Raw genomic sequence first — 27,453 nt, forward strand, 5'->3', positions numbered from 1 at the left:
CTATGGCAGCCCAGCCTTATGCATACCTTGTTTAACCACTAATTAAACATTTCGATCAGAAATCTCCCTCTTAGGGGCGCCTGGGTGGTTTGGTCGGTTAAGCGTCCGACTTCGGCTCAGGTCATGATCTCACGGTCCGTGGGTTGGAGCCCCGCGTCGGGCTCTGTGCTGACAGCTCGGAGCCTGGAGCCTGTTTCAGATTCTGTGTCTCCCTCTCTCTCTGCTCCTCCCCTGTTCATGCTCTGTCTCTGTCTCAAAAATAAATAAACGTTAAAAAAAAATTTTTTTTAACAAAAAAAAAAAAAAAAAGAAAAGAAATCTCCCTCTTAGGGGCGCCTGGATGGCTCTGTCAGTTAAGTGTCTGACTTCGGCTCAGATCCCGAGCTCATGTTTGGTGAGTTGGTTCGATGTCAGCATAGAGCCTGCTTCGGATCCTCTGTCTTATTCTCTCTGCCCCTCCCCAACTCAGGCACACCTGTGCTCTCTCTCTCTCTCTCAAAAATAAATAAAGATTTAAAAAAATTAAAATAGAAATCTCCCTCTTAATAAAGCGGAACACACACTTTGCAACAAACATATTTTAGAGCTGATTTGATTAATTCATTTGAAAACCAGAGCTCTGGGCAGTTAGTTGCTTCTAGAAACATTTGTTTTTGATTTAACATCTTTGGCAAGACAAAAAGATAAACAGAAATGATGCGGCTTCTTAGAGAAAGACAATGTTCCACTCATTTTCTCTCCGAGGAAGCTTGCTATATATTTTTTTCCTCATGTCAGAAATACATGGAGTGTCTTTTCACAGAGAAATACCATACTTCCAAAATGGCTCTTGTCTTCATGGGGCTGATAATCTAAGCAGGAGATACAGTACAACGCAGGGCCAAGTTGGAGCGTGTGGTTAAGGAGTAGTTCAGACGAATCCCCCACCGTCTGCATTGGATTCCAGTTTTTGATTTTTCCTTCTTTTTTTCCAAATTCCTTTTTTTTAAAATCTTCCCCCCTTTCCTAATTCCCAGCTGCTGAGAAAACACTCTGACCTCATCTGTGCTGGCAACAATCAAAGCCCTTTGTGCTGCTTGTTGGGTGTGCCTGTCCTGCCCTGAGAATGTGGCAGCTGGTTGGCCATTGTGGACAGAGAAGAGCTACTGTCACTTATCTTGACAGGCTGCTTTTCTGTGATGTGGGCAACCCCCAGGCCCCGCTTCACAGGATAAGAGAGGAGCACCGGTTTGTAGTGGGAAGGCCTACATGGGGGTGTCAGAACTACCCTCACCTCTGGAAGCCTGTCTCCTCACTGGGACCAGGACAGGTGGGTTCTGAAAGCCCTTCTAGTCCTTTAGGGGGGTGGAGTAGTTTGAACCGTAAGTAAAAAGCCCCAGTTGTAATAAGCTTCCCATTCTTTTTTTTTTTTTTTTCATGTTCATTTATTTTTGAGAGAGTGAGAGAGAGCGCAAGAAGGGAAGGGGCAGAGAGAGAGGGGGACAGAGGATCTCAAGTGGGGTCTGTGCTGACAGCAGTGAGCCTGATGGGGGGCTTGAACTCACGAACCAAAGATCACGACCTGAGCTGAAGTCGGATGCTCAACTGACTGAGCCACGTAGGAGCCTCAGCTTGGCATTCTTTTAAAGAATGGCAGGTACATTTGTCCTTGGTGAAATTTAGAAACCTTTCTAGGGATCAAACCTGCAACTCACTTGTCAGCCCAGGCCAATTGAAGAAACGCTTAGCACCTACCATGTATAAAGCGCTGTGCTAGCTGGGGACACAGAGAGAACCAGTCTCCGTCTGGGCCCTTTGGGGAGGCAGGTGCCTAGGGAGGCACTGAGGTAAGGAAGAAACAATCAGGTCTAACTAAACTTTATCATTTTCATTGCTCTTAAATTTTAGAATAAAGTTTCCTTATTTTAATTCTTCTGCAATAAAGTAAACTTATATATTAATATGTACATAATTATTATTAATCTAAGCACACTTGAATTCCACACTTCAGAATTGAATTATAAAGCACAGTCTTATTAATGCAAAAAGAAAATGGACGGGGATGCTGACGGATTTAGTTACCTTTTATAAATGCTGAATTGGCTTCTTGAATTAAAATAATCATATGTGTCTCTTGAAAAGATATTTACAATGACAGGTTATAAATGCTAACTAAATTCCTTTCAGACCAAGCAGCCAGGCCCTTAGACTGGAGGCATTTAATTTAGGAGAGGTGAAGTTTAAGATTAATTAATCATTTTAAGTTATTTTTTTACATTATTTATAATGCTTTAGTAAGTGCTCCAAAGAAGAGCCAAAGTCTTCTTTTTGCAAGGAGCGTCTATTTGTGCTTTCAAATCTGTTATTCAGAAGCTGTGCCTTCGGTAAATTTGGATGTTGTGTCTTCCTGGGAGTACTTACCACTGTTTTGTGCACAGTTTGATTTTGATTTCCAAGGTTCCAGGTGTGTTTGTGTAATTTGGATTAGAGACACTGTTTAGGGCCATGAAGACCTTTTGCTGTAGGTGCCACAACTCCTTCCTTTTAGGCATTTCCTTTCATTTGACTTTTCTTACTTGAAATCCTATTTGCCTTACATTTTTTTTTCATCCAGTCAGCATCCTCTGGTTTAAGGTAGTTGAGAAGCAGGTTATTCCCGCTAGCATTTACAGCATGTACACAGGAGGCAGTAAAGCAGATAGGAGAGAGCAGAGCCTTTTCCAGCACAGTCACTTAGAGGCTCTGTTAAGTTCCTTAACAATAACACGGAAATCATAATACCTGCTTCATGGAGGTGTTGGAGAGATTACATAAGATTATATGCATAAAGTGTCTGCAGGATGCACAGTGCTCAGGGACCAAGTAAACGATAATAATTAAATCCCGGTGGTCTTTGATTTTGTAATTTTGGCCTAATATTCCTGCCAAATATCTATATTCACATACTGTTATTACACTTAATAGATTGCCTCAATACCTGAAATCACACAAAAATGAACCGTGCAAAACGTATATTGATGGCCCTATATTAATAACTCTTATTTAGTGCTTAAATAATTCTGTTTTCCTGACATTTTTTAACTCCTCTGAAAATGTAGGCGCCCCTCGTACATGCCCCCAGAGTAGGGCAGAGCGTCTCTATCTGCTCAAAGCATTACTGGAATCTAGTTCCTGCACGCGCGTGTGCGCGGCAGAATGGATTTTATACTTTAAAGGGACTAATAAAAAGACCAAAATGCTTTGCAAATGAAGTGATGGCGATTTAAAAAGAACAGCCACTATTTGTCTCGGTTTTCAGACCTCCTGTTTGAAAGGGCTGTGCGTGGATTTGATGCCCAGACTTGAAAGTTCCCTGAACCAAGAGAAGCATGTGCGAAACACATCAAGGGACTCAGGCTTCCCAAAAACCCAACTTCATTGTTTTTCTTGGAGGTGGAGAGAGCTGCTGTTCAGAAAAATTTCCAAGGTTTCTGTGATTTGTTATGAATTGAAGGTCGTTCCCTGGATCAGATTCGTAGGAGGCACCGGAGTCCGCCCGACGGTCAACGTGGAAGCAGATGTGAGCTGGCAATTGTGCAGCGGCGGAGAGAAAACACTCATTTGGTTTGCCTCCTTGGGTTTCACTTTGCGCCTCCCCAGACTGTCTTCTCCCCGATTTCCACTAGAGGGCGCCGAGCCCCCAGCTGTGCCGGCTCTCCAAGTAGGGGTCTTTTCTGATCCTGGTCCCAGGGGCCTGCTGCAGAGACTCCAGAGGATTCTGGATCCAGTTTGGGGTTCAGGGTTCCCTCAAAAGGTGATCCTTCGACTCCCTGGAGAGGGTGGGGACCTGTGAGAGCCTTATACTTCAGGACTGGGATTTCGGAAACCCCAATGAAGGCTTTCTTTTTTGATCTTCTCTGTTTCAAAAGGGCACTGGCAGAGATGAATTATGTTGGATCCCAGGTCTCTGGGGACTCTACTTCCTGAACCCCGATTGCCAGGCCCCTGCAAACACATATGTGCTTATGGGAGCACTAGACTGGAATATTTGAAACCAGAACTCCAGAAAATCCACAACAGATGTTTTCCCTGAAAGACACAGGCTATCACCGAGCCCCCAGGGTCTCCCTGCCCCCTGCCAGCCACGCTCCTGCATTGGCATTGTGTGGGTGAGGGGGATCACGCCTGACTTAAAATTCTAATGGACAGGTCAGTGCTTCCTGGGGCTGTAAGTAGGCTCCCTCTCAGCATGCTCTGTAAGCAGGAAGGTATGATGAATGTCTACCAACCCTGTCCTGCCTGCCCCATTCTTTGTTTCTCCAGGTTGTTTGAGGACCTAATTTTGAGCGACCTGCCCCTGTTGAAATTACTTCTGCCACTTTGGAACGTCTGCTGAGAATAACCAGGATCCGCATTTCCACTGTACTTTGTGCCTCACAACATACTTTTGCGGTTACTGTGCCATCGGATACTTCCGCGACCGTAAGGCATGACTCCTTTCCTTCCCACCTCACGGATGAGAACAACAAGGTCCAGAACGAGTAAGCGCTGGCCCTGGGACTTGAACTCACATCATGTGATTCAAAAGGGATTGCTCCTATTTTGGGGGGGTCTTGGCAGTATTAAGAATTCATTTGGGTTTGACTCCAGGGAAACCCTTCAGACTCCGCGAGCTTCACATGGGTGTGCATTATCAGGAAATTAAGACATTCCCTCCAGACACTCTTCAGAAAATGGCAGCACGTATTTTTCCTGGACTGGTTGAAGGGCATCCTTTCTTAGGGCAGCGGGATGGACTGGACAAGCCCTGGAGGTGGCTTCTAGCCGTTCTGTTCTGCGGAACAAAGCATCCAGAAATAGACGAATCGGTCCCTTTTACCCCAGTAACATTTGTGGCTAACTGTATGAAAACAGGCCATTTCCAGTCTAATTCATAACTACCGTAGAGTCGTTTTAGGAGGTGCTCATCTCAGTAATGGATTCAAAAATTCTCTCCGGCTTAAGACCTCATTGTTCTGGAGCACGGCGGCTGTCCCGCCTGAAGCATGCAGTTCTCCCCGTGGCCACAGGGTGGCGGGGTGACCTTAAGCTTCTTCCTCGCCTTTGGACAGGAAACGCAGCCCTCATCAAAATGAGCAAAATGGAGCAACTCGGAGCGGGTTCAGAGTGACATACACTTCACGTTTATAACCCCTTAAAAAGGGAGCGGCAAGCGCTCTGTTTCCAGAATGTCAGCGATGGGAGGTAGTGAGGAGAGGGGATGCTGGGTTCTGAGACAGTAGAAGAGGCTCGTAGTGTGGAGGGCCAGGTCTACTGCAGCCCATGGCCCGGTTACCTGGCCGAGGCCGAGGGGGCTGTGCCCTGCGGAAGCCCACCGTTGGGCCTTCCAAAACTATTGCTGTTCCCCTTCTCTGTCTCGGAACCTTCTTTCCTGGGGCTCTGCTTTTATAGATTGTCCCCAGGATGTACTCGTTATGTCTTAAAGGGGTGCTTCGTGCTGTATAAGTTGGGGAGGGGGGTGATGCACCCTCCAATGGGCAACAACCCCTTTCTGAGCCTCAAATTGAGACATAGGCTTCTGACATGAGGGGCCGTATTTTGGGGGAACGGTGAGGAGACATTTAAATGTGGATTCTGGGTTGTACAGGCACCTCCCACCCACACACGGTGGAAGCCTGGAGAGACTTGAGGGAGCGTTTACTGCTTGCCTACTGTGGGCATCATGATGCAGGTGCGAGCTCCCGTGGGGCCAATGCGGACCCTACTAGGTGCCGATGGTAGGAGGATTGGGCAGGAGCCTGACCCACCCTACTGATGCCCACATGGAAACTGTGAACTTTCACCTCCCGCACTTCTGCCAAAGCCCTGGATGCCGCCGTGTGGAGACAGCAGAGCTTTAGTGTCATTAGCTCTAGTCTTCTTAGCCGGCCTGGCAGAAGCGATGTTGAATTTCAACGTGGGAAGTTTCCAAGCACATCTTGAGGGATGCAGGAGCCTCTAACACTTTTCTGTACATGTGATTAATATTCCTTTCCTCAAATTTGAGACCCACGGGTGGGTGTTTGTGTATCAGACACACGCACACATAACACACACATGCCTCGGAATGGGGAGGCATTGCCGTTCAGGTTTCAAGACGGAGGCTGCGTGTAATAGCTTCTTTCCTCCTTCTGGATTTGGTTTCGCTTCAATATTTATGTCATTCACTTATTAATCTTTTACAGGTATTCTCAGAACACCTACTGTGTGCCAGGCAAATTAAAATGAGTCAGAGTCAAGCTTATTTTTAGAAAAAGACAGACCCCAGGGAATCCATCCTTTTTTTTTGGTAGGGAAAAGGCAGGGCTGAGCCGTGTGGCTGAGAATGCGGGTCTGGAGCTGCCGCCTGGGCGGGAATCCTGGCGCAGGTGCTCCCTGTCTGTGTGTTGTTCGCTCAGTTTCCTCATCCTCGTATGTGGGTAATGGTAGGACCCACATCACTCTGTTGTTGTCAGGAGCAAACGAACGAGTAAGAAGGGCTCCGTACCATGCACGTGGAAAGAACACAATACACACAGAGCCCTTACTCTTCTTCTTTTCTCCTTGTGAACTAAAGTTCCCCAGGATCCTCGTTAGGCTGAGATCTCTCCTGTGCTTATGGACCAGCTAACATGGAGACTGAGGATGAACTGGACCCGGCTGTTTCTGTTTTGGGAGCTGGGAGCAGCTGAGGAGGCCTGTCATCGCGGCCAGCAGGGAAGAAGCAGGTGGTGACGGAATGAGCTCAGTGATGAGCCATCACTCTGGCCATTGGGGCAGGGGGGTGAAGACGGGCGACCCCTGCTGTGGCCCGGACTCTGATCGAGGTGACTGCCTGGGAGTCACCATCCTCCTGAGACATCACTTGCCGGTCTTTACACAAACTGAAGTCCCTTAAGGAGACTGTGACCCTCAGAAACAAAGAAAGACCCTTCTTTGGTCAAGAGGATTCTAGGGCATCAGGAGATCACCTTTAGAGACAGTCCAAGCTCTGGTTTCTGAGGGATCCCCCAGGTCATGGAGCCCCCGTGTCACCTTTTAGGGCTCAGTGATCACGGCACAGCTCCATCCATGATGGTGCCCATGGGGCAAGGCACCCCTGACAAGGTAGTGTCTACATATTTTAGTCTGGTCTTTCTAGAGTTGTGGCTTCACCCTGGTTCTTCCAACCTCATTCCTGAAGATGTGTGGGAAGGAGCCATGTGCATTCGTCCCCAAGCCTTGAGTCCCCTGGATCAAGAATGAGTGACCCCAAGCTCTCAGGAGCAGGGGGGCAGCTCCTGTCAGGGAGGCTCCAAAAGGCTGTGAGCTGAGATCCACTGGGGGGCTTCAGGCTGCCCTAAAACCAGGCCCGCAGTGGCTAATGGGCAGGTGTGGTGGAATTGTGGGTAGCTCGGTGACACCTCGGTGCCACTCAAGGGGTTGCTTTGTAAGCGTCTTCTAGGAGAGCGATGGGGAGAGGGCATGAGAGCAAGAAGGCCCAACAGCAGGCCCCAGAGGGGCGAAGAGATACCATAGGAGGGGTGAAGCTGGGGATCTCAGGTTCTTTGCTAGGCAGGTGACCTTGAGTAGGCTATTTCACCTTGTGGGGCCTCACTTTTCAAACCTATAAAACAGGAAGAAAAAATGTTGCCTCCATCACTAGGCTGAATCAACACGAGTCCAGCTGCTGTGTGCAGGTGGCCGTGCTCCTTGAACAGAGGCTTCTGCTCTGGGACTGGCCTGTCTGCAGTACCCATCCAGGCATTCCTGGGGTGCCCCCTGCCTGCCTCCGGCTCCGTCTGTCCCAGGTGAGGAGCACTTGGGCTGTCCGCAGCCCGTCTGTCCTTGTCACACGGCCAACACATGCCCTTCCAGGAGCCAGGTCCAGGTCAGGCTCGAAGTCCTCAAGCTCTGACCTCACCAAACTTCCTCCTTCCTCACTCTGCCTTCCACGTGTGCTGTGCTCCCTCACGCTGAGGTCCCTGTGGGGCGCCTCACCTTTGCTGACACCCTTTCCTTCACCCAAACCCTCAGGTTCCTCAGTCTCCAGTACTGGTTGCCGTTCAGCCGACGGGGCAACACAGGCTTCATGGTGCTAACACCATAACCTCCCACCCCCTCCCACCCTCAATCCAAAGTGCTCTCTCTGCAGTGCCTCGAAGTTGGCATAAAGAACAATATTTGAGCCCCATGGCAGGGCCAAGGGGCTGGAAATTCCTCTTATCCTAGGCTGTTTGGGCAGCTTTGCCCTAGTGTCAGTTTTGCTGCTATGATTCCCCCTCATCCACCTCCATTTGAGCTTGTGGCAAGGACACTTACAGTGTCCCCTCTCCCTGCACTCCTCCCCACACCCCCATGCCCCCAGCACCCAAACTGCTGGTCCCCCTGCAGTCCCCACTGACATGGACAGTACAGTAGATCCGGGAGGGTTCGGGGTTTGCAGCATGACTAAGATATGTTGCCATTCACAAGATGCTCATAGGCTGAGTGGGGGAGACAGCCTGGCTTTAGATCTGGCCTCATTCTTGCATCTGTAAGATGGATTCAGGCAGGTGCCTCAGCTGAGCAATACCAACCATCCTGGGTGTTCCTCACATCCGCTGATGCCAGGCCGTCATGTGTCCCCATTGACAAGCATATACTGAGCACTTCCTAGGTTCCCAGTACTGCCTGGGGTGCTGGGGGGAACTTTTAGTGAACAAAGCTATTTGCCTCATGGAGCTTCTGGTTTTGTGGAGAAACAGAGGAAACGTAAAACAACATAAATTGTTATGTCTATCAAAGTGGTGATAATTACTTAATTGTTACCTTTGCTTCTGCCCTTGGCATGCCAGGTGCTGCTACTTCTGGGAAAGATCTAGATCGTCTGCTGTGGATGAGACCTCATTTGCTTATTCTGATGTTTTCATGCAGTCCTTCTCCGCCAGAGTTCCTCATGGAAACCACAGAACACAGAACATGATCTTAGTGACAATTTTCTCAGCTCTGCCAAGGATTGTTCAGAACTAGGACCACTCTGGATGCAGACGAGAGGAGCAAATTCACTACATACAATGGATGTCTTAGGGCACTGGGCTTTTATTCCCCCCTCCGCTTCTTTGTGACAAGTTTTCCATTTTTCATCCTCTGAACATTGGTTTCTCTCGCTTCCTGCCTCTTCTGAAACTTTTGTTTTTTAACCCCCCTTCTTGGATTATTTCCTCTATCCTTTATCCTCCTGAACACAGAGGAAGAAACAGAAATACGGAGCAGAGGTACTTTCATTAGTGATGGGTGATGGTTCTTGATTTGAAAATCTACACGCAGAGGGGTGGGATCTAAGACAAAAATTGTTGCCTGCCATAGGTAGCCAAACAGGACTTTTTTCAGGTTAACCATTAAGAAAAAAAATGAAATCCACTCATTTCATGCTCCTCCCTCCACAGCAGCTGACTTTGCTAATAGAATAGGGTTCTCCTGGATTAGGGGGAAAACAGGGCAAATGAGAAGCTGGACAGAAGGAGGTACTCTGCTGATGGTGGTGGGATTTGCAGACTGAGTGCGAGAATAAGAGGCTCTGGTTATGAGCAGGAGTCCCTGGGGCCACTGTTATATCGTTTTCCTCCTGTCTCTTCCCTAGACCCCTGGCTCCTTTTTTCAAGGGCATGAACCCCATTCAGTGTGGACAGAGGCTGTGGTCCCTATTCACTGCGGTCTGGGGTCTCTCTAACCCTGGGTGGAGCACTTGGAGGACAAGGAGAAAAGTAGGACTTCCTCCTAAAAGTGCCCAGCCCAGCTGTGACTTTGATTCTGAAAGAAGGCCTTGCAGGTTGAAGACAATGATTTGTTATTGTTACTGTTTAATATTCATCAAATGCTTGTAATGTGTTGGACGACATTGAAAAAGATTTGTGGTGGGTAAAATTAAACTGAGCTCAGAACTGGCCTGCTGCCTCCAGGTCTGGCAGGCCAAGTTCTGGTTTCTTCTGCTTGTCCACAAGAATGACCTCAACCAACCAGGAATGGGAAGCCACCACCACCATAGCCCTGCTGATAATTCTCCTTTAAAAAGGCATGAATTCCTATAATCTTTCCTGCCTTGGGTTACAGAAGGGGTGATGCTATGGTTACCTTCAAGCATGAAAGATCCAGGGATGTAAGGTGACCCAAAAAAGTGGCAAAGCAAATCAGTGTGAATGACATCTTTGAGCCAAATCTACAACATCAGCAAAGCTGGGCTTCAGTTTTCTCCCCTTTCCCCTGGTTTGGATGCTGCCTCTGTAAGACATGTGGACTCCTCTTACTCCTCCTGCCTCAAGACCACCTGCCAGGAATTGATTATGTATGCTCATTTGAACTAAAGAATGTTAAAGAGAGAGAGAGAGCGAATAGGCCAAAAATGGAGTCACTTATGCTAAGCCCCATGTCACCAAGCTGAGACTTAACACTGCATTTAATTACAGTTTCAGTCTCCCCCTAGGAATCTTAAACCAGTCAGTCTGGAATTACCTGGTCTGCACTAGTGAGGTAATCTTCCTGAGACACCCCTGAAGCTCCCTGGAGGAAAGTGATCTTGCCACAACCAGTTCACTCTTTACCGGTAATACTTCCTTCTCCCACTCTCTTCTGCCTGCACAAATTGGGTTGGAATGACACTAGGCTACCCACCAACCTCATGAAAGTGTCCATGATACAAGGTAAACTGTAAAACACCACACAATCCCCAAGCCAATGGCACATCCCTCTTAGGTATTATTTGGCTCCAAGGTACCCAGGGCCTAGTGAAAGCAATGTGATCCTTAAGTCCTGAAGACTTGAGTGTGCTATTTTCTGTTATACTTGCTTATTTTATGTCCAAGAACTGTGGTCCTAGAAACTAAAAGTATTGACAAAAAGGCAAAATCTTAACTAAAAACAACTTAAAATACAGTGACCATTATGGGGAGTGTTCCAATCAGACAAGATCATTCTTTTAAGACATGCACTTGAAAGCAAGGATTGCTGGGTTAAACAGACAGAATAAGATACCTATTTTAATTGGCATTCACAAGCTTCCAAAAGGCTTCAAGATTTCAAAATAGCTCTTTCTGAAAGATTCATTGCAAAAGCTAATGAAAAATTAAAGACACAAGAGGTACCTAAAACAAAAGACTACAAGGCTGACATGACTCCTACTGCTTCTCTCTCTCCTCTTTTACCTGTGTCCTCATTCCAGTTATCCTCTGTATGAATTGTCTTTCCATTCTGAACAGATTACACAACCATAAACAGAAGTCTACCAAGTTAATGACCTTACAGACATCCCTGGTATTTACCTTTGAAGAAGCACTCCCAGGATGTGCTCTGGGACTCTTGAGGGATTTTCTGGTAAACCTCTGTGTTATTCCCTTAAACAGCCAAGGGAAACTACAATTAAAATTACGGGAAAATGTTCTGGCAGATAACAGAGCCTACAGATGGGGTCCTGGGAAAACTGGCCCAAACCAGGAAAGGGTAAGTGTTCTTACCATAATCTCTGCCTGTAGTTTCTACTCAAGGCAAGAAAATAAAATTTCCTGTGATTCCTTCCTTTCCAAATCCAGACCTGTTGGCTATTAATCCTTTCTTTCCCAGGGACAGCCATTACCTTCTCATTTGTCTTGTTTTGTGTCCTGATAATTTGGCTTTGTAATGGTCAGATTGGAAGCCCCAAAATATGGCCAGACAGAAATGTGGTTTGCACCCCATTTGTGGCAGTCTATGTGTAGACAGAAATATGGGTTGAACTCCATGTGTGGCTGGGGTCCTACCTCCCAGCCCTCATGGGAATTGTCAAAGTCTTGCTTTCTTCTGGTTATCTTTGGGAGTGGCTCTGGATCCTAGGAGTAGTATCTTTTACACCCTCTTTGGGCTTGCCTATTACATCCACGGCAGGTTATTTAGTATTTCCAGGAATATTTACTGTTTGTCTTGACTGAAATCTAAGGTGTTTGAAAGGATTTTTTTTAAGTACCTCTGTGGTCAAAGGTTGGCCAAATTGGAAGCTGATTTTCAGAGCCCGATAGAAATTTTTTTAGGTCTTCTCTCCTAAACTAAATGTACCTGGGGCCAGGAGGGAGGAGCACCTTCTGAAACCTTTTTGAAGGGATTTACTAAGAGATTCCAAAGCACAGCTATAAATCCAGAACATAGAAATAATGTGGTTTGATAGGCAGATCAGCTCCTTGATGTAATTTTGGCTGCAGCTTAACTCTGAGTAATTAAAAGCAACTGGCATTATCTTACAAATCTTTGCAAAACAAGAAATACAGCTCTAGAAACAATTTAAAATCCACTTATTTTTTTGGCCAGTCCAGAAATTCCCCTATTTATCTCAAAAAGCTTGTAAGTATTGTAAAAATTCTGACCTTAGGAGACAAAATCCCTTCTTGAAGCTACTGGCATTCTTTTCCCATGCCTTTGAGATGTAAGTGTTCTACCTGGTCTTCTCCAGAAACTCTTATCTAAGTCACCTCTTTGAAATGGAATTTCAGGGAGGAAACTCTCAATGGAAGGAAAACAAAGAGGGGAAAGGTGATTTGCAACTTTGGTGAATGAAAACTCTTAACTGTGCTATAGCCACTGAACAGGGAAACTTAAATTATTCCTTCTGCCAGAAACACAACTGGGATCTAACTTCTTTTGTAACCAGTGCTCTTTGTATTAGTTTACCTGATTCATTGCCAGAACTTCAGAACGAAATCTGCATCTCTGTTTGTGTCTGTCTGTAGATTTATGTGTCTCCATATTTATATGTCATAAATGTGTGATATTTTTCTACCTCCAGATTATATTGCTAAATTAATTTATCAAAGAATTCTATTTAATTGATTCAAAGATATCTAGGAGTGCCTGGGTGGCTCATATGTTAAGTGTCTGACTTGAATTTCGCTCAAGTCATGACCGCAGCATTGTGGGATCAAGCCCCACGTTGGGCTCCATGCTGAATGTGGAGCCTGCTTAAGATTTTCTCTCGCTGCTCCTCCCCCTCCCCACTTGCTCTTTCTCTCTCTAAAATAAAATAAAATAAAATAAAATAAAATCTAATTAATAGGTAAGAGGGGCCAAGGTGCTTAACCATTACTCTGTATCATTATATGTACCACACTTGGGATGGTTTCCCATGGCCAGTGGGTTCAGCCCTAGCTGAATATTAGAGTCCTTTGTTTAGTGGGGAGGGTGCTTTTAAACCATACCAATGACTGGGTCCCTTTCCTGAGATCCACATTTAATTGGTTTGGTGGGAGAGAAGGAACAGGATTGAGTGTGTTTAGAACACTCCCCATGTGACTGCCATGAGAAAGCAGAATTGAGAACCCCTGCTAATGAGGAAGGCCAGAGAGAAGGGCAGCAGACATAGGGGAAGAGGTGAGGGAAGCTTTCAGGAAGATTTTCTCCAAGGACTGAAAGGGTGGTGGCTGTGACTGTGCTTATTAAAGAAACTTGATCTTGAGTTCTGGGAAGTAGTACAAATGAATTAACTCTGCTCTCAGGGAAGAGAGGGTATGGAATGGCTGACTCAGAGGGTAGCCCTGAAAGGTATTTAGTTCAGAGAGACCAGAAATTTGGGACTATTCCAGCAGCCCTCAGGGCCCGATCTTTGTTTTTCTTCCACCACCCCACCCCCCACCACCACCACATAGTGGCTGGTTTGACTGGAAGAGCCATTTGCCATGAGCACTGAGGTGCCATCGAGGAGGACCCTGGGAGGGGAAAGAACATGGCATAGGGAAGACCAGGGAAAGAGAATATGAACACCTGGAATTGTGCCACCAGCATGAGAATCCTTCCATAGCATGGAGCATTGGGTCCAGGTCTCAGGAGTTAGAGTTAGTCTCTCTGTGGTTTCCCGCCCAGGGCATGCTGCCCATGCCTCCACTAGATGAATCCCAACAGGCCAAGGTTGGTTGTTCCCCATTCTGTCTTCATCAGCACTGTAAGTGCACCTGACAGTTCAGGAGTATATCTTGTTCATCTGTGTACTTGGGTGTGTTTAGAACACTCCTCATGTGACTGCAGTGACTGCAACCCCAGTGCTTAATGCAAAGCCCAGACATAATAGTTGTCCAAAAGGATGACTAACTACCCTAGCTTGCGTGAGACTGAAGGGATGTCCAGAGATGGAACTTTTAATGTCAACATGGAGAGAGCCTTGGCAAACTGGGATGGGTTGATCACTTTAGTGCCCACTGACACCTCAAAAGCAAGACCCCAAACTGGTGAGTTCTAAGCCTTCAAAGCTGCCTTGGATAGTGTTGGCATAGCCCATCTGGAGAGCAGCTGTCTTCACAAAGGATGTCTCTGACATGGCATGAAGACTCTACCAAGGTCACTGATCTCACCAATTATTTCCTATTTCTTCTGACACGTGGAAAATAAGTGATACCAACTATATGGATGCTGGAGGAGGAAGTAGGGGAAACAACATCTTAAATCAGAGACCAAGAGTCTTCAGATTTAGATGGGAAACTTACCTCTGCTTCTAACTGAGAAGAGAGGAATGTTTGGAAAACAACACCTGGCTACACGAATGGTGCCTGAGAATGGAAATGTACCACGCACATTACATAATAATTATCAAAATAGTGGTTACTCTCTTTGAACACTTACTTTGCGCTAGATGCTGTAGTAAGACATTTTTTAAACATTTATTTGATAAATATAGGAAAACATAAAAAATTAAACCGTCCTCTAATCCCAGTTCTGAGATGGTAGTTGCGATTGGATAAAGTTAGACAGGAGAACACTTCTGCCTTCTCTTGGGCCATCGAGCGTGAACACAGTTTTGGAGTGCGTCCTTCTTGACTTTCTCCAGGTGACGCAGACGTATTTATGTCCGTATCTTGCAGACGTGTTTTTACAGGTGGAATGAATAGGTACGTTTGGTCTGCAACTGTTTTTGTATTGTTTTTAGCATATATAGACAACCTTCCTTCCAGGTCATTGGCTATTGATCTTCTTTGTTCTTTTAACTTCTGCGTAACATTCAGTGTATGAATCCAACATAGTTTTTCTACCTCTCTTTTATTGGTAATTTACTTATTTCAAGTATTATTATATTATGTTAATTATATTCTATTATATTATTATAAAACAATTAAACATGTTTTACATATTTTACATGTGTGTACAAATCTTTCTGTTGATCATAGTCATATAAGTGGGGGTGTCTGGACCAGAACTCATCTACATTGTGACCTTCATAAATACTGTACAATTAACATCCAGAAAAATCCAAAATCCAGTTTATATTTCCAACTCCATGTCTCTACAACCTTGCCATTACTGGACGTTTTCATTTTCAAAAAAACCATTTGCCTATGCACCTATGAGTACAATGTGATATTTTGTTGAACATGCTTTTTGTTGATCATCTTTTTGGCAAGAATCTGAGCAGCTTCTCGTTTGTTTACTGGCCATTTAAATTTCCTCTTCTGGTTATATCCTCTACCTAGTTCTTCTATAAAGTGCTTGTGATTTTTCTACAAATGCATTACAGATATTTTTGCATAAGACGCACATTTTGAGCATTGTATCTTACTTATTTTTCTATAGTTTTTGTTTTTCCAAGAAGGTTTTAATTTCAATTTGGTAAAATCTGTTCATTCATTGCAGTTTTCTCCCTCTTCCTTAGATTTTATATGATGATACCATCCTTGCTAAATTCTTTGCCCATATTCTTCCATTTAAATGGGAGGCTCAATCAGTTAAGCATCTGACTTCAGCTCAGGTCATGATCTCATGGTTCATGGGTTCAAGCTCTACATTGGGCTATGTGCTGACAGCTCAGAGCCTGGAGCCTGCTTTGGATTCTGTGTCTCCCTCTCTCTCTATGCCCCTTCCCTCGCTTGTGCTCTCTCTCTCTCTCTCAAAACGTAAATACACATTTAAAACAATTAAAAAAATAAATGGTGCAAAGGGCCTGGAAACATTTGTGGGACCTCAGGAAATTGAGTGACCAAGTGGAAAAAAATGTAACATAGAACAAAGATGTCATAGATGTTGCCAGGTAGAAACCAGGCCAAAAAATTTTGTTATGGGGGAAGTTAGCATACAAAAAGCCCTCCCATCCTTTTCTTCTCTGTTCATTTTTCAGTTTTAAAACACTCATTTTAGAAAATATGCCTTAATTGTTGTAGTTGTGAGCTCCCTGCCCACCCTCCAGCAGGCTTCCCTGGCTGGGCCACCAATGCCACACCCTGAAGAGATGAAGCTGTCAAAAAACCCCAAAAAACAAAAAACAAAGAAAAGGTGGAATGGACTACCTAGGGTGACAGAAAGTGAGTCTTTAGTCACTGAAGGTGTTTAAACCTCTTGATGGTGTATTTATATAGAAAAGGTGGTCCTAGTTCTAGTGAGTGGTAACCCGTTTCTCACCCTGAGATTCTCTGATTCCGGGACCCAGCAATGGAATGTATTAATGGGAAGGAATATCTTATGATGTGTTTAACAGTAGTAGAACTGGAAATCTTAGAAGGGGATGTGGGTATACTAAGTTTTCACTGGAGTGCAAATCCCAACAGGGAGGGAGGGTGCTGGCGGAGAGGGCAACAGGAGTCCTATTTTAGGAGTGTGTGGATAGTACTTTTTAAAGACCTAACACAAAGCTGGCATGGAGGCAAGATCCAGGAGTGAAGGAAGACTTCAACCATCTGGCCATCAGCCTGAGTCTCAGGCAGCTAAAAACGGATAACTTCTTGTCTTGCCTTACTGACAATTTCATCTCCAAAGGGAGAGAGAGCAAAGAGGAATACTGGTTAATTGGGACCCAAAGGAATCTACCTCCTATCTGAGGTAGGAGAAGACAACGCCCCAGGAAGACTGTGATCCCAGTTGTGGAATCTTTCTAGAAGAGGAAAGAAGCTGAGGGTAGAATGGGTAACATCATCCCCGCATAACCCCAAAATTGTCGGAGAGTGGAGGGGTGACTCTTACCCACCACAACCTTAAAGATGACACTGGTTACAAGATAGGAGGCTCCCAATGCTCTTCTGCCTATAACATCATAAGGGACCCACAAGAAAGAGGTGGAAAAGCTTGTAAAGGAATTAGTATACCCACACCAAAGAAGGGAGAAGTGTGCCTTCTCCAAAGAAAGAGAACCAATGGAATGAACATACACACAAACACGCACACACACGCGCACACACACACATACCACACATACACATTTTTTTTTTAAGGAATTGGGTCACATGAAAGTCCAGAATCCATAATGCAAGCTGGCAGATTGGAAGTTCAGGTAAGAGTTGTTGATTTCACAAGCTTCAGTCCAAATTCTGCGGGCCTGCAGTTGGAAATTCAGACTGGGTTCCTATGTTGCAGTCTTGAGAATTCCTTCTACTTTGGGGAACCCTTAAGGCCTTCAACTGATTAGATGAGGCCCACATATATTATGGAAGCATATCTGCTTTACTCAGTCTACTGATTTAAATGTTAATTTCATCTTAAAAAGAATACCTTCCTGGTGACATCAAGACTGGTATTGGACCAAACAATGGGGCCCTGTAGCTTAGCCAAGTTGACACATAAGTAACCATCATAGGGAGCATATGGCCAAGGGCAAATGAGAGCACTGTCATGCTGCAGGATGAATCCCAGGAAGGCTAAGGTGGGAAATGGCTGTACAGCCAACTAAAGACCATGGTGGAGACACTGAAAATTAGTGTGCAGCAGACGGATGAGGCAAGGAGTATAGCAGGGTACAGATCACCTACCTTCTCTCTTTGCCAAGCAGAAATATCTCCAACCTGGGGCAGATAAAACTTAAGTGTATAAGAGAGATCTGAGACTGGAGACAAGAAGAGACCCAGGCATCTTTAAATGGACAAGCACGGAAGCTGAGACCAGTTCAGCTCAGGGTGCTGCAACTTTCTAGAGATGTTGGACTCCTGTCAGGATTTGAGAGAGATCACTGAGAGCCAGAGGGAACCAGAGGGTTGCAGGCTAGTATTCAGCTTTCATCCAGGGAGCATACTGGATAGAAAATGCTAGTCAATTTCTAAAATAAATTACAAGCCCGTGGTCTAAGCGTTTAGAAATGAAGGGTTTGCAGAGCGACAGCCAGCCTGGGGTGTCAGGTTTGAGACCTACCTCGCCTCTGTGCATATGCAACCTGAGCACAGGCTTGCTTTCACTCATTCCCTATAGTAGCCCTTCTGGGAGCTGAGCAGAGTCAGAGGGTAAGGGGTTTGCCCAAGATCCCACTGCTGGATATATGGGACTCAGAGCATTGGTAGATCTTGTGCTTTTTCTCTTTCTCTACAGCAGGGCAGCAAACTATGGCCATGGGCTGAATATGGCACTCCAGCTGTTTTTATATGTTCGGTGAGCTAAGAATGGATTTTTTAAGCAGTTGAGAAAAAAAAAAGACAAACAAAAAAAGGGGATTATATTTTTGACATGTGAAAATGATATGAAATTCAAATTTCAGTGCCCAAAGATAAAGTTTTATTGGGATACAGCCATGCCCTTTGTTTATATTCCATGACTGCTTTTGCAGGAGAACAGCAGAGTCAGGTAGTTGTGATAGAGATTGTCTGACCTGCAATGCCTAAAATATTTACTCTCTGTCCCTTTCAAGTAAGTTTGCTGACCCTGCCCTCCAGCGTCTTGGGCAGCTCCTGTGTTAACAGTTACTGTCCTACCAGAGAACGTCTGTAGAAACATGTCAGAACCTAGGAGCCAAAATGATGAGAAATGTTTTTCACGTTGGCCTAGCCTGGGTGGGATGGCACCATGGGGCATGGGAAGGGATGTGGAGACGGGACAAGACAGCCTGGTGAAGGATTCTGGGATTTATTCTAGTCTTTTAGACATGGGCCTGGCTTTCAGTAGAGCCTTTGCAAAGTCTCTCCTGACAGCTGTAGATCTAATACAGAAAATTTGGATCTGATGACAGTAAGTAGATATATGTGTCATGGGCTGGTCAACTGTTCCAACAGGATGTGATTAACAAATTGCTCCCAACCTAAGGCCTCTAGTAATATGTGGTGCAACTACATCTCTGAGCCTGTCCTATCTCACAGTTACATCAAATGTTTGGATAAAGACACAGAGGAGGCTTACCCAGTCCAAAGTAAAATAAGTCTGGTGCACTAGTAGTTTAAATCAGAAGACTAGGAGTTTTTACTAACAAGGAGAGCATACACGAAGAATACGATATCATGATAAAGCAAATGCAGTTTTAAGGCCAAGAAGAGAAGTCTAGTGCACAGATCAAGAGAAGCCTCAGGACATGCAATACATTGAGTAGATGTGCTGGGAGCATCATGTCCTGTCCGGTCCATGTCCACCACCTCATGGGAGAAACCTTTGCAAACCAGATGACCAGTGAGAACCTGGCCAGGTGGTGATGGGTCTGCAAACGGTGTTGCAGGAGGAATAGGAGAAGGGCACCAGGAATATTCGGCTCGGGGAAGAGAACTCAAGTAGCGCATTGCCTTAGTTGACTTCCCCGGAGACAGACCTGAGACAAGGAGCGAGGTATGAGTTTTATTCGGGAAGTACGGAAAACACTGGAAGGAGAACGAGGAAGGGAGACAGGGAAGGAAAGGCAGCCAGGAAAAGGGTGTGTTATCCAGCCAGCTCCCACAGTGGGTAACTGGGCTTCAGGCTTCAGAAAAGCCCCGGGAAATGGTGTAGGGCACATGTCTCAGTGAACCCACCCACGCGGTGAGGGATGCTGGGCACTGACTGCGGGCTGGGCCCAGGGGTCTACCCAAGGCTTCAGGGAGAGCACCGAGACTCGGAGAGCCTCACTGGTAGTGGGAGGCTCTGTGGGCCTGGTACTAACGCATGTGCTATGGGCTTCAGAGCTGTCCTCCGATGTTTGAGGAGCTGTGGTGGGTGAGAGTTACAGGAAGCTGATCTGTGATGTAGGGCAAGAAGCCCTGTCTAACAGTTCCAACTCTATGAGTTGGTGACATCACAGGGCAGTGCAACCCCAGCAGCAGGGCCTGAGGGGCCCCATGCCGGAAATGCCTCGGACGCATTCTGGCTTTGAAGGCCATATTGACAACGACAGGCCCATCCCTTTCCAGGTGCAAGATTCTGTGAATGAAATTCTAATGGACCCTGGAGCACACCGGGGAGCAGGTGAGAGTACTTGGTGGTGGTGGCAAAGGGCTGGCGGTTGGTGAAATCACACGGTGCACATGTTCCTAGGGCCCGGCCCCGGCTCCAGGGTCGGGGCCAGCCGTGGAGAAGCGTTGGGGGGAACCACAAGCCTGCTTCAGTCCAGGGCTTTGATCGTCCTGATCCCCAGTGTCCGCGTGGGTGAGCAAAATTGAAGGGCACTTGAAATAAAGCCTGAGTTCAAAAACAGTCCCTTGGGCAAAAGTTTTAATGCAAGAGGCAGTGGGGGTCCTCCATGCCCACCAGCCCAGTGGCCCCTCAGCTTTATTTCAGGGGACTCAGGGCCCTGGGGCTCAGAACCTCTCCATGCCTTCCCTCCCAGACCCTCTGAGCCGGAGTCAGCCGTTCACGAAGGAGGCAGCTCATTAGTTTGCTGCAGTTGACTTGAAATCTGAAATCAATCGGGTATCAAATATGCAGTCCTCAGTTTGATACCGTTTTTCAAAGGTGCAATAATGTTCAGAAATGACACTGCATTTCCTAATTATGAAATTCTGTCGTGGCGGCTCAGTCTAGGATGACTTGGCTGCAGGGTTTTCTTTTTCTTTCCTTCCTTCTTTCTTTCTTTCTTTCTTTCTTTTTTTTAAGGTTTAGCATACACCACGATTATTTTAAAATTGCTTTGGAAGAATATATTTCATCAGTGAACTACGAGTGTGCTTATTACTGAAGTTTGGAGGCAATTTGAGAGGAAGGATAAATTTGCACAGACTCTGGAGGCCTTGGAAACATGCCCTTCCTCATCCCCACTGCTTCCTTCTTACCACAGCTAAGGAAACTTTTCACTGTCAGGGCCTCCAGACTCTTCTGCCCACCTCACTCACGGCACACTGGCCAAGAGGGTGAACTTTTGGGGAATTGGAAGGGGCTGCTGGGAAACTTCCACCCTACATCAGAACCATGGAGCAGCTGGAAGGAAGGATGAAGAAGACGTGAGAACCCCAGGGCTTCCTCCGATTCCCTGAGCTCCACGACCAGAAGAGCTGCTATAGATCCTGGACGTCCTGTAGAGCTGAGGCTCTCTTGGCTCAGGAACACGGATGCCTCTGTGGGCGGTGGGACTATTGAGTGAGTTCCCAACATTAAAAAAAATTCATAATGTTTATTTTTTGAGAGAGAGACAGAGTACGAGCAGGGGAGGGGCAGAGCGAGAGGGAGACGCAGAATCTGAAGCAGGCTCCAGGCTCTGAGCTGTCAGCACAGATCCCAACACAGGGCTTGAACCCATGAACCATGAGCCCATGACCTGAGCCAAAGTCAGACACTTAACTCACTGAGCCATCCAGGCACCCTGTGAGTTCCCAACATTTAAAGAGTGATCTGGAGCAAGTCACTGGCACACAAAGGCATCTTGAATCTCAAAAACATTATGTTAAGCAAAAGAGAAAAAGCCAAACAACAATGGGCACATGCTTTATGAGTCCATCAATATCGTTGTTCCTGGACACTTGAAGCTCATCTATGATAATAGATGTCAGAACGGTGGTGCCCCTGGAGAGACGGACTGGAAAGAGGCAGGAGGGACATTCTCTGTCCAGATTAGCTTGTTGTCACATGAGTATATAAGTTTGTCAACATGGAACTGTACATTCAAACAACATATTGTGGTGACTCAGTACCACTTAGATGAATATAGACAGAGGCTTACAGCCTCCACAACAGACACTCTCCAGACACTCCCCTGTCACTCGGCTCTCTCAAGGAAGGCTCCATTTCTTTGGTTTCTGTTGAGAAATAGAGTTGCAGTGGCTGCCCAGTCCTGCTTAGGGATCTGCCCTGTTATCCTAGACAGGAGCCCAGTACTTGAATGCTGCCCGACTCTGGGGAAGCAGCTTGGCTTTCAGAGTAATATATATTCAACCTAGAGCCCATGACATCCCTATCTCAGCAAGGCAGCCACGAGCAGCACTAGCACAAAGTCAAATGTTAGAGGGCAGATAAGGGTAACACGCACATGCTTCCCAGGGCTGGGGTGATGGGAACCCCTCATTTGTATGAAAGGATCCTTCCCAAAGAACTTTTTCTTTTCTTTCTCTTTCTTTCTTTTAATTTTCTTTCTTTTTTGCTTTCTTTCTTTCTTTTCTTTTTTTTTTTTTTGGTAACAAAGACCTCTTCACATTGGCGAATTATGAATATGCAGGACCGATGGTGTGAGACCACTCTGTGTCTCTGAACTGAGGCCAGTTTAATTCCTAGGACTCCCGTCACTGGTACTTCTCCTGCATTTTCAGCAACACCTGAAATAGATTTCACTTCATATGAAATGCAAAACACTGCAGAGTAGAAAGCTCACCCTGGTCTCTGATCCAGGCGAGTGTTCTCAAGCCTGGTGTTCATATTTTTTTCTTCCTTTCTTCAAAATACTGCCTTGCTAAGCCCACAGATGGGGATCATAGGATAAGTAGATGCATAATATATTACCCAAAATATTCCACCAGGCATCTTCTCTTACAGGTCAGGAGGACTTGCAAATGGAGTCTTCTGGGTCACCGCATTTCCATCCGAGAGAAATTCTCTCTCATAATTAAGATTATGTCAGCATTTCCATTACAGAACCCAGTGGTAAAATCCACTCTGAAGTGAAGCTTGGTTTTAAAACTCTTGGTCTTGAAGAAAACTCCCCCTCTCTGACATTGGTTGTGCAGTACGTTTCCCCTGGAAACTAGAGAAAGAAAAATGCACAGTGAGTCAGGAGCAGGAGCACTACGCTGTTGGTCAAGGGGTTGGGAACAAGCGGTCTGTCCCATGATCTCCTGGACAGTGCCAAGGGCAAGTCAGTGTTCATCAAACTGTTGCCTGCAGATCCCCCACATCAGAATCATCTGGGCAGCGCCATTCCAAACGGATTCTTACTCTCCTACGGCACAGTCCCCCTGCCCCATCCAATCAGAAATCCCGGACGGAGTGATGCTAACTCAGTTTCCCAGATGATTTATGTTTTCAGGGAAAATGAGGCCTCCTCATCTAGGCTTTGCTACTTTGTTGCTGATGACCTTGGCCAAAGATCTTTACTTCATTATGCCTCGTATCCTCATTTATAAAAGAACAGCTGACATCTTACCATGTGTCAAGTATGTTCTAAGAGAGTTCCATGATTTAGCTCATCTAATCCTCACCACAGCCCTAGGAAGCTGGCAGTATAATTATCTCCATATTTAGGACGAGGAGACACTCACAGGTTAAACAAGTCCCCCAGATCACACAGCTAGTTGAATGGCAGAGCTGGGCTTTCCACCCGGGGTGTCAGGCTCTGCCACGTTGTGCTGGCTTTTGCAGGACAGTTAGAACTCACTGTCCTGGGCTGTGAAAGGCAAACGAAGAAGAGAATGTCACACTGTTCTGTGGCCTGTGATTATGTTTTACACCAGATTCTCTGGACCCTGGGTCCATGCCTCTTTCCAGTTCTGTGTGTAGGACTGTCCCGGCTCCTCCCAGTGTCCTGTCATCCTCCTTCTCTCTTCCTAGTACCACTGGAATCTTTGACTGTTGGACAGCTAATCTCACCAGCTCATTCACACTCAAGTGTTAATAAATGATGATAGCTTAATGCGTTTGCTTTTCTCAGATAACACACGTTCATTTTAGCTGAAGTTTTAACTCAGCATTCCCTAATCTCTTGACACTAGGGAGCCCCCTCACTGTCTTTCTCCCACCCAGCCCCACGTTCTATGAGGTGTTTCTGAAAGAAGCAAACTTCATTAATTAATTAGGAATCGGTTCCGTATATGCATCTTTATATTTCATAAAATGGAAGAGAATTGGTGGCCATCATTTCGGTGGCCTATTTGAAATCCTGAAAACTTCAGAAGGAACCATCCTCATTGCCATCTTAACGGGTCACCTAGTGTCTGGAGGCCCCTTGGAGGAAGCCATTATCTCTCCAGAAGGACAAAGTAACATGGCAGCCTGGAGTCTGTTGGGTGGGGTGGGAAGTGGGGGCCATACGAATATGGATTTGTGACAGGCAGCGTCTCTGGGTTGGGCTGGCTGTGATGCTCAGGACGTTGCCCCTGGGAGCTAATGAAAGGATGGACAGCAGTCTCATTAAGGAGGCAGCAGCTGGCGTGTGCAACCCATGGGGGTGGGATGGGGGTGTTGCTGTTGACTGGCAGGCTGGGGTGGGGACAATGTGATGAAGTTGCTGTGAAAGATGTTTGCCTAACAGTCATTATAATACTTCACCTCTCTGAAACTCCCCTATTTTTTTCAAGTTTATTTATTTATTTTGAGAGTGCACATGCACACACACACACACACACACACACACACACAAGCGGGGGAGGGGCAGGGAGGAAGGTAAACAGAGAACCCCAAGCAGTCTTCGTGTTGTCAATGCAGAGCCCAGCCTGGGACTCGATCTCATGAACTGTGAGATCATGACCTGAGCTGAAATCAAGAGCTGGACGCTTAACTGACCGAGCCACCCAGGCGTCCCAAGACAGGATTCTTTTAATGCACCTATTTCTTCAATGTCCATCATATCCTGTACCACGTGACTTTCACTTCTCATACTTCAATGAAATCCTCTCCCTTAAGGCCATCCATAACCTCTTTATTGTCAAATCAGTGACTAGCTGTAGGTCCTTAACTTACCGAACTCTCAGTCACATCTGCCTGCGCTAGACGTTTCCTCTTCCATTAAATTCTCCCTTCCCTAGATTTTGTGGAATTCAACGTTTGTTTTGCAGGTTTGGATCCCTCTGAATACTTCCTAAATGCTGGTTTCCTGAGAGTTCTGTCTTTGGCCTGCTCCTGCTCCCTCTATTCTCTCCCAGGTGGTGTCGCTCACTCTTAGGGTTTCAATCCTTTTATATTCCTGATCCCCACATACGTGTCTGTTTCCAGCTCAAATCCTACCTCCAAACTTCGGCGTCATGCGCCCTGCCTACTTAGCATCTTCCCTTGGATGTCATTCAGGCCCCTTGTGCTGCATCCCAACAGAAGTAACCACCAGTCCCTCCTAGCATGCTCTGCTTCCTGGTTCCTTCATTTCTGTCCGTGGCACTGCCATTTAGAAAAGTGGGAGTTGTCCTTAACTTCTCTTTTCCTCTCACCTCCCATGTTCAGCAAACCATCAAATCCTATTAATTTTATTTCCAAAACATTTTTCAATATGTCACTTTTATTCTATAGCAACAACCACCCCCCATACAGAGTTACTCCAACAGCCTCCTAACTGATTCCTTGCCTCTGGTCTTGTCCCCTCAAGCCCATCCTCCACTCCACACAGCTGTCATTCTTTGCCTATTTAATGCTTATCCTGTATAAAACATGGTGATCTGTGTTAGAGACACAGCAGTGAAAAAGACAAAGGCCCTATTCTCATCACATCAGTGGGATCCACATATATAATAAATCTTACACAGGCCCTCTCTGGCTTACAAACTTCAAACGTGGTTCAATCCTTCTCCCAGTTATCCTTTGCATGTCTGGGGTCATGAATTCCTTTTAGAATGTGATAAAAGTTGAATTCATGCATACAATTTTGCTTACTAGATCTTTTTTCTTTTTTGCTTACTAGATTTTTTAAGTTGCTTACTTATAAATTTTAAACTTCAGGGGAGAGGGCACTGGACCCTAAAGGCCAGACGTCAAGAATCCTTGACCTGGGGCGCCTGGGTGGCTCAGTCAGCTAAACGTCTGACTTCCGCTCAGGTCATGATCTCATGGTTCGTGGGTGTGAACCCACCATGGGGCTCTGTGCTGACAGCTCAGAGCCTGGACAGCTCAGAGCCTGGAGCCTGCTTCGGATTCTGTGTCTGCCTCTCTCTCTGCCCCTTCCCTGCTCACTCACTCTCTCTCTCTCAAAAATAAACATTTAAAAGAATTAAAAAAAAAAGTATCCTTGACCTGTACTATCAAGTTCAAGCCCATTTGAATAATATACATGGCCCTCCATGGTGTGATCTATAAGCCCCTCTCCCGGCCCTGCCACTGGCCTGGTATAGTGTCCACCTGTCTCACTCTGTTCGACGTCACAGAGACCTGGAACTTCCTGAAGTTCCTCACATTAGTTATTAAAAAACTTACTTTTTAAATTCCAAGTCACCAGAAGTAAAGGGGTAAAAAAGAATGTCACAGGGGCTTCACATTCCATGCCATTTTCTCACTGAGGGTTTACTTTCTCCTGCTGCTTCTCTGGTCCTTCCCATTAAGTGGCCATAGCCCACTTTAAAATTCAACTCAGGCATCTTTCCTTCTGGAAGACTCTCCTAAATGTACCCTCCCTCTTCATACTGGCTTCATATGGGAGTCCTTCTCTGGGTACCTATATTTCCTAGCAAATGTCTGCCCCCAGTACATTGTGTATAATTTTCTGTTTATGTGGATGTTTCTTACAGTAAATCAGAAGTTTTAAAGGACAGAAACAGTTTTGCTCTTGATTACTTTATTTCCGTGCCTGCTTCTGTTCAGGACACAATAAATATTTGTTGAATGAATGAAAGAATAGGAAGGATGAACAAGGCTAAAAAGGCTGTATCAAGCCGCACCAAAGGAGATCCCTGAATGCTGGTGGAAACATTTTACTCTCTACCGAGTGTTCTTCCAGTAGTGTTGCTGGAAGTGGTAGATAGCGAATGATAGGGTAAAAGTGAATCTTGGTAACGGCAAATCTGGCAATGGCTCTCCAGGGTCGGTGGAGGGGGACGGGTCCCCGCCAAGGACAGGATGTAAGGGCTAAAGGTTAGAGGCAATGTGGTTAAGAGGCGGAGTCCTAGCAGAAAGGCTGGGCTGAGGGCTCAAGCACCGTTTCTGCCACGTTTTAGCTGCGTGCTAATTACCAGGCGCTACCCTCTCCTGGCGCTCTTTCTTCACCTGTTAATTTAGGGGGTTTAATTGGATGTGTTCTGGGATGCTGTTTTAAGTTTCCTGGTCTCTCCTCCTTGATAGCACTTCTCTATTGCAGGCCCCAGCCCGCGACTTTTTTCGGTGCCAGAGAATTACTGGGCGCTTGCTAGAAATGACCCCCAGAGGCCACCGTAGCCCCCCTCGTGTCTCGCTTAATTTGGATGCCTGGGTAGATAACTCAAACTCAGAAGACATCTGAGGGTATTTCAGGGTTGATAGGGATCTCAAATGTCACCAGGGCTTTGACTGCCGGATAATTAGGCCCCAAGCGACGGCTGGCTACATCTCCAGCCCCTTAGTACCGTGGCTGCCCCGTCATTTTCTCTCCTCGGTTGGAGAGATGGCTGCTGGCTGTGATCTTCCCGCCAGATCAGCGCCTTATCAGAGCTGGACACGACTCCCTTCTGAAGGAACCTTGCGCAGGTAGGGGGGCCGGTGTGTGTCTGCTGCCGCCTCCACTAGGCTTTCTCACCGGCTGCGGCTTGAAACAGAGCCAACACCCCTGAAGGAGGA

The 27,453-nt window shown here is 46.2% G+C and overlaps 1 long non-coding RNA gene across 1 annotated transcript; it reads left to right on the forward strand.

The window, feature by feature from the left end:
* Window positions 1-325: 325 nt before the first annotated feature.
* On the forward strand, window positions 326-15,075 carry LOC131516473 (uncharacterized). The gene is made up of 3 exons (XR_009264102.1): window positions 326-1,309; window positions 3,278-3,772; window positions 4,282-15,075. It is a non-coding gene; the product is annotated as an uncharacterized LOC131516473 (long non-coding RNA).
* The last annotated feature ends 12,378 nt before the right edge of the window (window positions 15,076-27,453 follow it).

The sequence above is a fragment of the Neofelis nebulosa genome, chromosome 7 (assembly GCF_028018385.1).
Source record: "Neofelis nebulosa isolate mNeoNeb1 chromosome 7, mNeoNeb1.pri, whole genome shotgun sequence".
In the NCBI taxonomy this organism is placed as follows: Eukaryota; Metazoa; Chordata; class Mammalia; order Carnivora; family Felidae; genus Neofelis; species Neofelis nebulosa.